General features: G+C 32.3%; 1 pseudogene; it reads right to left on the bottom strand.

Moving 5' to 3' along the window:
- Window positions 1-18,168, bottom strand: part of LOC149146655 (helicase-like transcription factor CHR27) — a 49,213-nt pseudogene that overhangs the window by 19,075 nt on the left and 11,970 nt on the right.

Here is an 18,168-nt window from a genome sequence, read left to right as displayed (position 1 = left end):
TTGATGGTTTATTTTGGGAAGTTTGTGGAATTAAAACATTTCAAGAACATTTTGGAATTTAATAATTTAATATACATTTAATTATGGATGGTCAATTTTAGAAATATTTTGGAATAAATTGCCGATTAACCTTGATTGGTTAATTTTGGGATTTCTCTTTATTCTTTACCAGTCTATTTTTTGGCTTTCAATATATCTATATTACGCCTTACTTACGCGACTGGCTTTCAATACGTTACTAAAAGCCTGTCTAAGGGTGAAAAGTAGTACTCCTAGCTTTCAGTTTCCACTGGTGCCTAGATGAATGCGATCTATGAACCTGGTGCCGCCGATGGATGAATGTGATCTATGAACCTTGCCCCCGGCATGCATATAGGTCGGCTTCGAATCATTCTTGAGGTATTGAATGACGCTCATTATATATGTCATTACGGTTTAGCAAACAATGCATATGGACATATGTCATTACGGTTTCTTATCAATGCATATATGGACATATGTCATAATGACATATATAAAGAATGACCAACGGGAAAGGACATTCTAGACAATTTATTTCACTAATTCCAAAATAATTCCAAAATATTAGACGATATATTTCACTAATTACGAAATATTCCCAAATTAGACTGAAAATCCACTTCCCTAATTTCAAAATATTCTCTAAATCAAAAATCCTAGATTTCAAAATATTTTCGGAATAAAAAATCCCAAAATGAGCAATCTAAGATTCTAAATAAATTCAGACTAGTTTGCAGAATAAGCAATCTAGATAAGTTCAGCCTGCAACTGCCAGGCATGCAATTGGAAAAAAGAAAATATAATTCTATGCAACTACTTGAGATGAAAAAAAAAATTAACGAGTCAACCCAGAACCAAGCCAACTCCTTGGAAAGTAAATTAGGAAGCAAGCCAACCAGTCGTGAAGAAAAAGTTGTAGCCGTGGAGAAAAACTGTCTAATTGGGTAACAAGGGAAAGATAAATGAAGTGTATATGCATGAAAATCCATGATAGAGCTTACCAAGAGTTCCCTTAGAACAACCTGTCTGATCTAATCTTTCCGTAGGACAAGGATTGGCAAGAATCAACGCAAGGACCTGCAAATACGAGATCCACAAAATCCGTAGAAAATTTAAGAAAATGAAAACTAACTCAATAGTCAAATTTCTTTATGCATAAGAAAGTACCTCGATAGTTTTACCCAGCCCCATTTCTTCACATAGAAAACCTCCTCGAGAAATTCCTTGTCTAGCTTCTGTGAGATGACCAAAAGTGGCCGAGTACATGAGCTCTTCGCTGGTGGTCTGAAGAGGTGGCAGCCGCTGGTAATTTATGCTAAGAAGGCCGCCTTCTCTGTTTTCTGCATCCAGCATAAACTGTAAAGACTGTAACTGATATGGTCTTAACGGAACAGATAACCCAGGTGGTTGCTTTGCTTCGCAGTATCTACTGCACTCAAGTTCGCTCAACAGCCCACTAAAGGAAGTCCATTCATTATTGGTAGCAGCCCATTTCTGCATTTCCTCCACTTGGGACAGATACTTCTGCAATGATGCTTCTTCTGGAAACATCTCCTTAAACACCTCTTTTAAGACAAGATTCACCTCTTCGCTCCTCTTCCTTTTCACAAACACTCTCACCGCACCAATCATCACGTTAAAATTATCAATGCTAACCCCTGGGCTAATTAAGCTCACTGCAACTTGAATCTGACCCTGTTCTTCATTCAACCTGTATCATAAAAAATATCAATATATTACATATCCTTCATACCAAGGGATCAAATTTTAGGCTTAGGCTAAACATCAGACAAAATGCAGTGATGCCGGTCATGATTTTGATTTGAATTGGAATATGATCATTCAGTTCTATTCAGATTATGGGCCTTCTCGTGGCTACACTTGTTTGGCAGGTATATAAGGAAGTCCAAAACTTTATAAGGTCTGAAATGCATTGGGTACCATTTCCTCAAAGAAAAAACAAAGATATATTAAAATAAAATAGATTTATAGTATCTATAAGGGTAAATTAATTGGTTTGGGTTTAGTAAATTTTATGGAAGGGGTTGAGAGTGAGTTTTAAAGAATTAAAGTGAAAGATATATTAAAATAAAATAGATTCATAGTACCTATCAGGGGTAGATTAATTGGTTTATGCGGGGTTTAGTAAATTTTACTGGAGAGGTTGAGGATGAGAGCTATTTTTGGTGAATTAAAGCGTGTTCAAGCTCAATCAAGTTTCACACAAATTTGGTGGAAGGGTTGAGGATGAGAGCCACCTTTGCCGAATTAAAGAGTGTTCAAGCTCAACCAAGCTTCACACAAACTTGGTAATAGCATTGGTGGGCAAATCGTTCTTCCATCCAACATTGAAATAATTATAAAATTTTAATATATATCTATTTCAAAATAATTCTAAAATAAATAATTCTAAAATTTTAAAAACATTGGAATAATTATAAAATTTTAATGAGAAAATAAAACGAATATCTATATATATATATAAATATAAAACTAAAATTCTAAAATAAAAAAGAGAGTGTAAATTGAAAAGAATACTTATCACTATACTTATATTTTATAAATATTGGGAAGACATATACTTGAATTATTTTGGATTTTGGATTTAGTGTGGTTTAGTGTCAATATTGGATGGAAAACAATTTATTTTCTCTTTTTTGGGAGAATAAGGAGATGTTGCTTGTCACTTAGGGGATCTAGGATCAAGCTAGTAGGATTGTCACTATACTCTTGAGCTCAACACAATTACTCACAAGCCTTGCTAGATAGGTAAACTGAGTTTCGAACTTGGTCGGGGCCTCTATATTGGTTGGCAAATGCCTTTTGGTGCAGGCCGTCCACTGTTTGGCTTACCCTGATGGGTTGGAAAAACAATTTACTTTATAAGTATTGCATGATGCAAGACTTGGTCGAACAGACATCCTTGAGGCAATTTTTATCCCTCATGTGTGGCTCCCACTCTCAATCCCTTCTCATAAAATTTGAACTGGTGACCTCATAAAGATTAAGCCTCACACAAACCAAGTAACTAACACTTGATGACTTATCAATTTACAAACCTCAATACTGATATTTTTTAAATACAATTCAAATTAAAACATATTTAATTTTAAATTAAAAAATTGTATGCATCTGTGGAGTCTAATTATTTTATGTTTTGGATTATCAATTTACAAACCTTAATAAAAACACAATTGATTTAAATTTTAAAAATGTATGCATGTGTGAGGTCTAATTATGTTATATACTGGATTTTGTCATTGTGAATTTTGATCATCTAATTTTTGGTGAGATTTTTTTTTTTTTTTGTAAGTTTGGTAGGACTCTCTTACATTCATGTCCATTACACACCCCGCTACGGGGAAGGGTAGCCCAATATTTGAACCCAAGACTTCCGGTTCAGTGAGAATTCTATGGCCATTGCCACTTGAGCTACCCCATGCGGACGAGATTTTTATTTTATTATTATTATTATTTTTAATTTAAATATTTCTTTAATGTATAAATAGATGCAATGCCTTAATTAACCCCTAAAGCATTTGGATTATACAAATTTCACAACACAAAATTGTGATTCCAACAGATTCTTCTCATACTTCAAACAACATTGACTAGAAAATATGTCAAAAAAAGACCAAAATGTAGAAAAATTAAACTACAACTACACTCATACATATTGAAACACAAGTTGAAATCAACCTTAATTGGAAAAAAAGCATAAATATATATACATACGTACATAAGCTCCTCAAGCAATGCTCTATAATTGTGGAATCCACGTTCTTTGTGCTTACAATTGCAAGGGCACCACCCATCTTCCACAATATCAACAAAATGTGCTTCCACCAAATTTTCTGCCTTGACTAGATATGAAACCAGTCAGATTTTACATTAGTATTAACATGTTGTGTGTATCATAATTCATTTTGATACAATAAAATAGAATCATTTTACATACATACAACTAGCTTACTTACAACTTGTCTTCCATGAAAATAGTCGAAGGGAAACTTTGTCTAAGGAATGAGATATCTCTTCCCAATTTGTATATTTTTGTCCAAGTTTGATAGGGATGCAAACCGTGCCAAGTTCGAACAACCTTGAAAAAAACTAATATAAATATTTAATAAATGATTTTCTATCTCATATATAATAATAATAATTTAATTTTAAAATCATAGCTAAATCAAATTCCAAAGTGATATAAGACTCCTTATTTATAGAACAGGGAATCTACTTAAACTTTATTTAACAATTTAATTGTTATATTTCAGAGATACAATAACATAAAATTAAATTAAATAAAAAATAAATATAACATATTTTCTATATAAAAGCAAAATAAAAAATATATATATTTTAAATCTAACATCCATAAATATTATTCATATTATCCTAAAAAAAATTAAATCTATTTAAAATTAAAAATTTATGTCATTTAAAATAGAATAGATTTATCTAAATCCTATTGCTAATTGTTGTCTCTAGAGTTTCGGTTTTTGAAATCGATTTACCAATAATCCCACTAATATTTTTACAAACTTCAATAATTCTAAGAAAACATATCAATAATTTTATTTAATTCCTATGATCCATTCTATGGAATTTTGCTTTTTGGAATCCATTTACCAATAGTCCCACTAATATTCTTACGAACTTTAATAATTTTAATGGAAAACAGATCAATAAAAAAAATGATGAAGATTAATGCTCACTGCGGATCGTTTGAAGGATCGCGTAGGCGTGGCTGCATCGGCATGGCCAGACAAGACGAAAAGCAATCGCTAATGTCAGCGGAAGGTTGGTGGTGGTGATGAGGGTTAGGGCTTCCTTGAGCCACTTGGTTAAACGAATCTCCATACATGAACAAGTTCGTCATTCCAGCTGGTTGAATAGGAATAATACTGCTCGCATTGAAAAGAGATGCAGGTCGCTGTTGATTGATTTGATGTGCGCATTGGTATGACTCTGATCCCGCCGCCGCGCTTTGAGCTGAGAGGCTTTCATGTGTATGTGTTCCAGAGAAGAGTTGATTGCTGCAATTCTCCCACTGCGCCTCATGTGAACCAGCACTTAATGCAGCTTCGTCCCCAAAGTAGCACAAGCTCTGCAATACCATCAATCCAATACAACGCATGCTCATTCAATTTTAACCCCGCAAAACTATTTTTTATAATCGAAAGAAAAAAACATTGAAATGCGTTATAAGATTCAGTAAGGAAAAAAGGAAAAGAAAATGACTGCCACTTAGGTTATCACAGGCAGATTAATTCGCATAACCTAAAGGGCAAATTTTTAAGCACCGTGCAGACTTCTTGGTGGGAAAGCAGATGGACCTCAGCATTTTTCAAATTGAAGGGTTAAAAAAAGGTCTGGGACCATAATGCTCTAATGATAAGACTTCAATTTGATTTTTAGAACATTATGGAATAGCTTCCTTTGGTCCTTTTTCTGGGATAAGAAGCGTTCATTTGGTCATTTTTTTTTATCTCTCTTCTTTTTTTATCAGATTTTCATCTTTTTTTTAATAGAAATTGTTAAAATTGTAAATTATAGATATATATTTTTAATAGAAATAATCAAAATTATAAATTATAATTTTATTGAGAATTCACTTGTCGAGTGTGGTTTATCCTGATGATGAATCACATTATCACACTAGTTGGTTCGAAACGCGTTAACAAGTAAATTATGATGTGATTTTCACTAAAAACTCTTCTCAATAAACTTGATATGAATCACAGAAGCCTAAATTCAAAAATTATAATTTTTTAAAATAATAAAAATTATTTTAATTATAATTGGTATATTATAAATTTTAATTTTAAAATAAAATCATATTTATAAATGAATATAAATAATTAATTAAGATTTTTAAATAGTTAATTAAGATTTTTATTGATGTTAAGTGGTTAATTTCCAATGAAAAAAAAAACAAAAACAATTTAAATATTCATTAACTTCTTACATCATGTTTTTCGTAGATTCTAAACAAAAAAAGTTATTTAAAAATGCATTGTAAAATACTAGTTATTCTATTTTATTTCTAGTGAATATGATTTCTCAATCTTAAATATCATCATTCTTAGTGATTAAATGTTGAGCGGCAAACTTTAAATACTATCTCTAAATGACATACTTTAAATGCTATCTAAATTTTTATGTGAAAATTGACCCCAAAAAAACATAATCAAGAAGGTAGGGAAGTAATTTGTTCACAATTTAATTTTATGTTTATGAATCTACTTAATTCTAAAAAAATCACTTTCAATTTGTGAAATATCTTAGTTTTGGCTATCATTTTAGTATTATAGTATTAGATATATATGATGAATGATTAAAACTAATATGTAAGATTGTATCAAGTGGTAATAAAAGATGTATTACCATTTTTTTTCCTTTTTGACAAGAAAGGTCAATGACTAAACAAAGTCCTGTATTGACCACGGGTAGAGTGAAAACCCCCGGCCTAATCCTTAATCTTGATCATTACATGTTAGAGCAAGGTTGCAAAGACTTGAACTTGGGTGGATGGGATGGCAAAGTGCAATCCCAACCACTTGAGCTAAAAACCATTAACAATAAAAGATACCAATTACAAAAGAGAAATGCAAAAGAGTGAGGTGTAGTGATGTAGCCTGATGGAGAAATATCCCATTAAATATAGTTAAAACTTCTCTTACAATAAACTTATAGCAATAGGTTATGGAATCATCAAAACCATCAAATTTGGTGGGCTAATTCATCTTGAATTCCTACCTTAAGTAATATGAATATCCATTATACAACCGTTTATGAACATAATGTTTTTTTGGATTCTAAACAAAATATTTATTTAAAAAATCATTTTTAAATGCTAGTTATTCTATTCTATGCCCGGTGAATATGATTTCCCAACGTTAAACATCATCACTCTTAATGATTGAATGTTGGGTGGAAAACTTGAAATACTATCCAAATTTTTATGTGAAAATTGGGAAAAAAAAACATAAAGAGACATGACAATGATTTATTTACAATTTTAAGCTTTATGTTTATGAGTCTATTTAATTTTAAAAATTTTACTTCATTTTGTATAGCTTCTTTTTTATTATCATTTTAGTATTAGATATATATGATGAATGGTTAAAAATAATATGTAAGATTGTATATTAAGTGGTAATAAAAGATACATCACCAACTACAAAAGAGAAATGCAAAAGAAAGTGGTGTACATATGGAGCTAGATGGACAAATTTCCCATTAAAGATGTTTGAAACTTCCTTTGTAATGATCGTAAATTTTAATTATTAAAACTATGAAAAATGGTTATAGAATAGTCAAAACCATCAAATTTGATGGGCTAATTCATTTTAAAATTTGACAAATTGCCCATTAAATATGTTTGAAACTTCGTTTGTAATGATCGTAAATTTTAATTATTAAAACTATGAAAATTTGTTATAGAATCGTCAAAACCATCAAATTTGATGGGCTAATTCATTTTAAAATTCCTACCTAGATGGAAAAATTGCCCTTTAAATATGTTTGAAACTTCCTTTGTAATGATCGTAAATTTTAATTATTAAAACTATGAAAATTGGTTATAGAATCATCAAAACCATCAAATTTGATGGGCTAATTCATTTTAAAATTCCTACCGTGATAGGGGGCTATGAATCCCCATGAGGGAAATGACAATGGGGCTTAAGTAGACTAATGGGAATGAACCTTAATGAATGACTTAACTCAAAATAGAATTGTCAAAACCATCAAATTCAATGGGCCATTTCATTTTGAATTCCTACTGTGATGGGGGTATGACTCCACATGAGGGAAACAACAATGGGATTATGTAAGCTAGGGGAAAGAACCTTGTTGAAGAAAGAGTAACTAGGTTTGGTCTTCATGATGACATGATCTTTGTATTTGATGTAACAAAAGGAAATAAATAATTTTTGTAATCTTGCTACGTGGGTTTCATGAGCAAGAAGTGTCTCTAGTTGAAAGACTTCTTCTTGATGTCTTTAGGACATATTTATATGTAAAAGAGTCATGTCATGTATATAGAAACTCTTCATGAGTTTATATAAATATGTACAAGTCTTCAAAGGTGTCTAACATCCCTCCAAGACCAAGATCAATGCCTCAAAACAAGTCTTCCGAAGTTTGCAAGCAAAACAATAAGGAGATGATCATGTCAGCTCAATAAATGATTTAAATAATATATAATTATGTTGTGTCGGCTTGAAGCATTAGACACGCCGATTCATAAGGTGATGTCGACTTGCATATATGGGATGACTACTATAAATACCCTATTGAATTATCCGAAAACCTCAAGAGAAGATCTCAAATTTTCTGAGATGACAAGTATAGGGTGCAGGAAGGAGTGCTTCGTATATGAAGGAGGGCTTCGTATTGGGTGTAGGCAGCATGATCACATGCCACTACAGGCAGTCAAGGACTCGGGTAAGGGAGTTGCAGTCAAGAAGGCAGAGAGCACACATTCAAGATCTTGCATGGAAAGGCAGGGTCTAACTACACCTTGGCTAGGGTATTAGGTGCAATCATGACCATAACTCATAAGCATAATATAAACACATATCGGATAGATATATTGCCTATGAATCACTTCTCAAATGGACAAGGAAGTATAGATTTCGAATGGGGTTACTGCAGTAAGGTCTAAACTTCATGGAGACCTAACCCTTAGTATGACAGTCTTCGCATTACATGGATAAGGTATGACAAGTATGCAGTCATGGTATTCCTGTAGAGTACTAGGTACGAGGATGAGCAGTCATGGATCTGTTTTATAGATCACATCTCTGTTTATAAGGAAAAAGCAGTACCAAAGCTCCAACAATCTGATAATGAAGGAATGTAACTAGGTCTATTCAATAGTAATCATTGTCTTAGTAATGATAAGGATATAAGATACAATCATCATGATGAAGGCTTCAATGAAGACCTCGTTGACATAACGAAATGATTGTCATAATAGAGATCACAGTGCATTAATGAAAGCATAGAGATCACAATGAAGATCTCAGTGGATCATGTTGACTTGGTAAAGAAGCAACAGTGAAGATCTTAGGGATACTGTAGTAATGGCTTTAATGGTGCAACAATGAGGATGATAATGGATTGCAGATTTCTGTGGTTCGATTTTTTAGAATCTGAACTCGGATAATCCATAGTTTTCATTTTTCTTTGTCGACATTTCGAGTCTAGACCAAGACTCATCATTAGGACTTGATTTACAAAGGAGAGAGAGAAATGTGTTGATAAATAGGGTTGACGTTGAACAGTCAAGAATGTGAGCCGACCAGTTTCATGTTTGAATAAACTAGATTATTTTTAATCTTTCTAATATATATTCTATTAAGGTTTCTTTTTAATTTTATTTATTATTTATTATTTATGGATAATTATTATAGTTATATATTAATTTTCTTTTAAGTGAATTGTTTTTGTAATAAGTTTTTTATTAATAAATGATGATTTTGTTTTAATTATTTGTAACTTTATGGTAATTATGATTATATTTTTAATTTGTTACAAGGTTTCTAAGGAAAATGTATTAAAAAGATTAGGATGATTTCGATATTTTAATATTCTTATAATTTTTGATAAATTAAAGTTATTTTTAATTTTTATTTATTATACATGAATATACTTATTTTCCTTCTTTAATAAGAATTGTAATTAATAAACATGTATAATAAACATACATGTTTATTATACATGAATATTCTTTTTAACCAAGTAAATATGAAAATAGCTTGAGTTTTTTATTATTAATTTTTATTTTCTAAATAATTTATCATAAAGATTTGTTTTACTACTTGAAATATTTTATGATTTTTGTTTATATTTCATTTAATCTTTTAATATTCTTATAATTTTGAAATATTTTAAGATTTTTGTTTATATTTCATTTAATCTTTTAATATTCTTATAATTTTGATATTTTAAATTTATAATTTTATTTATTATACATGAATATACTTATTATACATGTTTATTAATTGCTTGAGTTTTTTATTAATTTCTTATTTACTCAATAATTTATCATAATGATTTGTTTTTAACTCATTGTAATATTTTAATTCATGTAAGATTTTAAGAGGATAATGTGTTATTAATGATTAGGCCTATAAGCTAAATAGTGTATCATACAAAGATTTAGGAGTAGGGTCTGATTCGATCTAAAGAAAGTGTTTATATTACATTTAATCTTTTAATATTCTTATAATTTTGATATATTAAAGTTTATTTATAATTTTATTTATTATACATGAATATACTTATTATACATGCTTATTAATTGCTTGAGTTTTTTATTAATTTCTTATTTACTCAATAATTTATCATAATGATTTGTTTTTAACACATTGTAATATTTTATAATTTTTGTCTATTTTTCATTTAATTTATTTAATTCATGTAAGATTTTAAGAGGATAATGTGCTATTAATGATGAGTTTATTAGGCCTATAAGCTAGATAGTGTATTATACAAAGTTTTAAGGGTAGGGGCTCCATCGATCTAAAGAAGGGAGGAAAAGAAGCAAAGAAGGCAAAAAGGAGGGTAAATTTACTCTATGGGGGTGAGGAGAGAGGTCCTTCTTTGAGCGTTTTGATTCCATCCTCCAGGCTACATATAATTTCTTTGTTAGGATTTGTTTGGGGGCTAAGGCAAAATTGAGCCCTTTGTTTAAGACTTCAATTTCTTCTTTTTTCAGCTCATAAGAAGAAATATTTATAACTTTATTGTTGTTCATTGAGTTATTGTTTGAATTCTTTGTATTATTATCTAACTTATTAATATGATTTGTTATGTTTTTATATGGATTATTATCTTTTTCGTTGTGTTTGTCTATGTTTTCCACGTTACCCTTGTTATCCTCATCTTCATTACTAGTTTTATTATCTTTATTAAAGTTTTGCTCTATGTTGACTACGGTTTTTCCATTCAAACTTACTTCATTATACTTTTCCGTGCTGTTTTTTGGCAGGTTAATGATGTTGCTAAGCGGATTTACGCATGGGTTGGAAGTTCTAACGCTGTTCACTGCACCCTTGCTGCGAGTTTTATTATTATTTCCCATCATGTCGTTGCTGATCAATGTTTTCAAGCTGCGCAGCTTTTTATGTACGTTCCAGAGTTCTGATTTGTTCAGGTCCACTACGATGTGTGTTTCGTTTGGTGCGCTTGACCTTGGTGTTTCTGCCAACGTACTGCGTTTTTGCAGCCTGGAGTTGCATCCTGTTGCAGCGCTGTCCCGGTCTGATGCATTAGTCCCTGCTTTGTCCAATGTTTCCTTACTGCGTGGTATTTCATTTTCCCCCGTTTTAGCATTGCTGTCCCAAGTTTCTCTGCTGCACGGTCCTCCATTTTCTCCAACCAGTTCCGATTCGCTCACGCTGGGTGTCCATGCCATTATTCTGCGTGTTTGTGGCCTGGAGCTGTCTTCTGCTTCAGCGTTGTCTATGTTCCTGCATTCTGTTTCAGACTCTGCGCATATCTGAGATTCATTAATACCAGCGTGTTTTATTTTCCTAGATTCTTTGCTGAGTGGTTCAGTTCTTTCGTGCGTTTGAAGCCACTCTAGTTTCTCCAGCTTGTTTTTGTGCTTAGTCTGGGTTGTTTGTCTTTCATTCTCTGCTTTGAGCGCTGCGCATGCATCTATGACCTTCCAAAGGTCTTCTCTGATCTTCGTTGCAAGTTTTAAGTGGGCCTCAAAGGCTGCTGTAGATAATTTCCATAACAGAATTCTACACCTGCGTATTTCAAGGCGGATTAAGGTTTTACTGAGTCTTTCAAATGTTTTATGGTTGTGCTGGTTGTGTAATCTGTGTTTGATGCAAGCAAAGGGTGGAGTAAGATTAGAATCTCTGCATTGCTTGAGAAAGTGAAGATCTGACTCTTTCCTTTGTAATTTAACCCTCATCTTTTCGAGATTACGTATCTCCTTCCATGTTTCCCCTCCGTACAGGTTCAAGATAATGGATTGCAGATTTCTGTGGTTCGTTTTTTTAGAATCTGAACTCGGATAATCCACAGTTTTCATTTTTCTTTGTCGATGTTTCGAGTCTAGACCAAGACTCATCATCAGGACTTGATTTAAAAAGGAGAGAGAGAAAGCTGTTGATAAATAGGGTTGAGGTTGAACAAGAATGTGAGTCGACCAGTTTCATGTTTGAATAAACTGGATTATTTTTAATCTTTCTAATATATATTCTTTTAAGGTTTCTTTTTAATTTTATATATTATTTATTATTTATGGATAATTATTATAGTTATATATTAATTTTATTTTAAGTGAATTGTTTTTGTAATAAGTTTTTTTATTAATAAATGATGATTTTGTTTTAATTATTTGTAACTTTATGGTAATTATGATTATATTTTTAATTTGTGACAAGGTTTCTAAGGAAAATGTATTTAAAAGATTAGGATGATTTCAATATTTTAATATTCTTATAATTTTGGATAAATTAAAGTTATTTTTAATTTTTATTTATTATACATGAATATACTTATTTTCCTTGTTTAATAAGAATTGTAATTAATAATCATGTATAATAAACATACATGTTTATTATACATGAATATTCTTATTAATTTTTATTTTCTAAATAATTTATCATAAAGATTTGTTTTACTACTTGAAATATTTTATGATTTTTGTTTATATTCCATTTAATCTTTTAATATTCTTATAATTTTGAAATATTTTAAGATTTTTGTTTATATTTCATTTAATCTTTTAATATTCTTACAATTTTGATATTTTAAAAGTTTATTTATAATTTTATTTATTATACATGAATATACTTATTATACATGTTTCTTAATTGCTTGAGTTTTTTATTAATTTCTTATTTACTCAATAATTTATCATAATGATTTGTTTTTAACTCATTGTAATATTTTATAACTTTTGTCTATTTTTTATTTAATTTATTTAATTCATGTAAGATTTTAAGAGGATAATGTGTTATTAATGATTAGGCCTATAAGCTAGATAGTGTATTATACAAAGATTTAGGGGTAGGGTCTGATTCGATCTAAAGAAGGTGTTTATATTACATTTAATCTTTTAATATTCTTATAAATTTGATATATTAAAGTTTATTCATAATTTTATTTATTATACATGAATATACTTATTATACATGTTTATTAATTGCTTGAGTTTTTTTATTAATTTCTTATTTACTCAATAATTTATCATAATGATTTGTTTTTAACACATTGTAATATTTTATAATTTTTGTCTATTTTTCATTTAATTTATTTAATTCATGTAAGATTTTAAGAGGATAATGTGCTATTAATGATGAGTTTATTAGGCCTATAAGCTAGATAGTGTATTATACAAAGTTTTAAGGGTAGGGGCTCAATCGATCTAAATAAGGGAGGAAAAGAAGCAAAGAAGGCAAAAAGGAGGGCAAATTTACTCTATGGGGGTGAGGAGAGAGGTCCTTCTTTGAGCGTTTTGATTCCATCCTCCAGGCTACATATAATTTCTTTGTTAGGGATTTGTTTGGGGGCTAAGGCGAAATTGAGCCCTTTGTTTAAGACTTAAATTTCTTCTTTTTTTTTCAGCTCATAAGAAGAAATATTTATAACTTTATTGTTGTTCATTGAGTTATTGTTTGAATTCTTTGTATTATTATCTAACTTCTTAATATGATTTGTTATGTTTTTATATGGATCATTATCTTTTTCGTTGTGTTTGTCTATGTTTTCCACGTTACCCTTGTTATCCTCATCTTCATTACTAGTTTTATTATCTTTATTACAGTTTTGCTCTATGTTGACTACGGTTTTGCCATTCAAACTTACATCATTATACTTTTCCGTGCTGTTTTTTGGCAGGTTAATGATGTTGCTAAGCAGATTTACGCATGGGTTGGAAGTTCTAACGCTGTTCACTGCACCCTTGCAACAGAAAGGAGGATTGATATCTTGGTCTTGGAGAGGCAGAGTGTGTCAAGGGTCATGGTCTTGGTATTCGTCAATGGAATCTCTATAAGAAGAATTCACGAATGGGTTTTCCTCTCCAAGAGGGAGAGGTATTGATATCTTTGTCTTAGAGAGGCATAGTGTGTCAAGGGTTATGGTCTTGGTATTCGTCAATGGAATCTCTATAAGAAGAATTTACGAATGGGTTTTCCTCTCCAAGAGGGAGAGGTTTTGGCCCTGGCAGAAAGCCAAAACATTTGTGTTCTTGTCCCTTTTTTTTTTATAGCAGTTTGATGAAGTTAACAAACACATGCTAATAATGAAGTAACCATCAAGATAATATAAATTGTTTAAATGCTTCACAAATTGTTATCATGTAATGAAGAATTATCTTAATTATGCATGCCCTAGATTCTTCAACATGGTATAAGAGGGATAGGTTCAAAGGAAGGGCATAAGAGAGACATGCAAGAATTAAGATTCAAGCATCAAAGCAAGTTCAAAGATGGCAGATCTTAGATCAAGGAAACAATTCACAACCACAAGTCTGCAGCAATAAGGGCTTTTGAATGACAACAGTTCTCAGGGTACATGACAGCAGATGCCTCCCACAGCTGCACCTACAACATCTCAGTGATAGTCACTATCTCAGATTAATACCCTTTTGATTCAAGAGCACATGGACATGACTCAAATCAGATGCTGCACTATCATATTACATCATAGCAAGCAACCTCTAGTCGATGCTGCAAGGACTAGATGTTCAAGACAATTATTCTTGAAGGACTTGAAGAGAAGCTTCAACAAGGATCCTATCCGAAGGAAGCATCAATACATCTACTTCAATAATAACCAACATGATCAAGGTGAAGATCTTGTCTTCACATATCAAGTAAGTAACTTTTATTTTATAATTAAGTTTTGGTTTATTGACTTCATCAATGCAAGAAGATTTATGGGTTAGACAAAGTTCTTGCAATAGGATTGAAAAAATCCTCATGAAGGAGTGAAGTCAATACCTCAAGATCTCCTTTGAAGTCATGAGAAATCTTAAGGTTCTATGAAGTAAGAAAGGAGACACAAAAGGATATACTATCTGAAATAAAGTACAGAGGGCGCCAAAGGATGAAGAAATATCTTCATCAGATCTCAATGAAGAGATTTGGTAAAATGATAATCATCATTGATATTGATAAGCAAGGTAACAGATGTCCATAAACAAAAAGGTTACCTCGATCAACAATCTGTGGTCTCTATGTCAGATAGAGAAAGGCAAGTTGATAGGATACAAATAAGTGCAGATAAGCAGAGGAAAGGTTGACAAGGTAAGTACTATGAAAAGATTACCTGACAGATGGAGAAAGCTGAGGAAAGGATCAAGGGAAAGAGGGAGTAATGGATCTTCACTATGGATGAGATGGTATCCCTCTCAAAAGGATCCTATCAGAAGTCCCTACAGATATGAACATAGTAAGATGCATTGTGGCATCAAGAGCTCATATGGAATCATGAAGAACATAGCTCTTGGGAATCTCATTATACATTGAAGAAGAGGAAGAAGTCAAAGGAAACATTTTCCAGATGGGGATATACTAGACCCTGAAGGATCTCTGATAGAGATCTCAGCGGAGGATCTCCTAGTCTGGGAAGGCAACAAATGTCTCGTCAGAAATTCCAACTCTTGGAACTCATGAGTTGGTGGTTCAATGACATGAAGAATGGAGCAGACCTAGGGATTGAAGATATTTTCAATCAAGGAAGTTGTAGGAAAATACCTGAAGGAAAATGAGGTATGTATGATTGTATTTGTATTTGCATTATATATTGTAATGTCATGATATGTGGTTTCATATAAAATAGATCAAGCATGATTAAAAGGGAATAGATCTCCTCCTCTGGAAGGATGTGGAAAGACATAAGTTTAACTAGATGAAATCAACATAATATGTCCTCATATGAAGTATGAGGTAGTTGACTACAATTGAAGAACTTTGAGAGCTCCTGGGAATGAAAGATGTGAGGATGAAAGAGATTGTGAATCATGCAACCATGAAGAAGGCAGTCAACATCTAAAGGACCAGGAAGACTTGACTAGGAAACCTCCCGGAATGATGTGAAGACTTTGATGGAAGTCTGAAAAGATGAGGACCATTGAAAACATATATCATTGGGAGATGTGTCAAAATTAATGTAGGATGATTGATACCTATAAGAAGATGTCACTGAAATAAGGCCATCACCAAAAGGTAATACGTGATTTGTTTTTGGTGTCTGACCTCTTGGAAAAATCTAGGTATGTGTGCAGGATCAAGGAAAGAAGAGTGGTGAAGGATGTCACAACTATGTACCTTGTGATCCAGAGAAATCATTGTTGAAGAAGAGTGAAGACATATGAGCTTATGAAGGAAGCCCCAGATATGAAGCCAAGGAGGATACTTTCCAAAAAAGAACGAATGACATGACGAAATAAAGTAATGGATGGCTGACAAGATTAGTGTGGTCCAAATTGTTATGGAACATCAAATTTGGACTTGTTTTATTGTCCCTTCTCCCCATGAAAAAAGGGGCTACATGTGAAGAAATTGATGACATCGAAGTCTTGAATCATCATGCAACTAGAAGACCCTATAAAGCACTGATGATAGAGTCCCTGGGTAAGAGGGAGCTCTCGGAAGTTCCTATGAGCGAAGGAATTTGAGAAATTTTCTGAGTAAAGAGAAACTTGGAACTCGTCCTTGGTAATGAGGGAGAGTTAGACACGACATTCTTGTCTTCAGTTTGGAAGAAAGAATGGAGGATTGTGTAATCATCTGGCATCTGACACTCTTTGAGGATGTGGTAGGGAATCCAAGACAAGAGTGGGCAAGAGGACTGATATTCTTGAGGGTTGGGAACCCGAGATGAGAATAGTCCTAGTAGGGAATACTCGGAGAACACCTGGGTGGGTATGACCCTAAGAGAGACAATGATGATGCGTCATTGGTCTCGTCAACAATGTGCTTTGATCTAAGTGAGAGATAGAGCTGTGAGTCAAGGCCTTGCCAAATGGAAACAATGTTGGTTGAAATGATGCTATAATAGATGGACTACAAATCTGATTCTTCTTATGAGAGATTATTTAGATTGAGAATGACCAAGTACCATTATGAATACCTCCCTAGTTAAGAGGGAGTGTTGAAGAAAGAGCAACTAGGTTCGGTCTTCATGATGAAATTATCTTTGTATTTGATGTAATAAAAGGAAATAAATTATTTTTGTAATCTTTCTACATGGGTTTCATGAGCAAGAAGTGTCTCTAGTTGAAAGACTTCTTCTTGACGTCTTTAGGATTTATTTATATGTCAAAGAGTCATGTCATGTATATAGAAACTCTTCATGAGTTTATGCAAATATGTACAAGTCTTCAAAGGTGTCTAACAACCCTCCAAGACCAAGATCAATGCCTCAAAACAAGCCTTTCGAAGTTTGCAAACAAAACAATAAGGAGATGATCATGTCAGCTCAATAAATGATTTAAATATATATAATTATGTCATGTTGGCTTGAAGCATTAGACACATTGGTTCATAAGGTGATGTCGACTGGCATATATGGGATGACTACCATAATACCTTGTTGAGTTATCCAAAAACCTCAAGAGAAGATCTCACATTTTCTGAGATGAACTATAAATAACCTGTTGAGGTATTCGAAAACCTCAAGAGAAGATCTCACATTTTCTGAGATGACAAGTATAGGGTGTAGTAAGGAGTGATTTGTATAGGAAGGTGGGATTTGTATTGGGTGCAGGCAGCATGATCACATGCCACCGCAGGCAATCAAGGACTTGGGTAAGGGAGCCAAAATCAAGAAGGTAGAGAGCACACATTCAAGATCACGCATGGAAAGGCAGGGTCTGATTGCACCTCGACTAGGGTATTAGGTGCAGTCATGACCAGAACTCATAAGCATAATATAGACGCAGATCAAATCGATATACTGCCTATGAATCAATGCTCAAATGGACAAGGAAGTATAGATTTCGGATGGGGTTATTGCAGTAAGGTCTAAACTTCATGGAGAGCTAACCCTTAGTATGACAGTCTTTGCATTACATGGATAAGGCATGAAATGTATGTAGTCATGATATTCCTATAGAGTACTAGGTACGAGGATGAGCAATCATGGATTTGTTTTATAGATCACATC

The sequence above is a fragment of the Pinus tabuliformis genome, chromosome X (assembly GCF_031772625.1).
Source record: "Pinus tabuliformis cultivar Carrire ecotype Pingquan chromosome X, CPIR1, whole genome shotgun sequence".
Classification (NCBI taxonomy): Eukaryota; Viridiplantae; Streptophyta; class Pinopsida; order Pinales; family Pinaceae; genus Pinus; species Pinus tabuliformis.
Note: the sequence above shows the minus strand (reverse complement) of the source record. Positions and strands in the feature narration are given on the sequence as shown.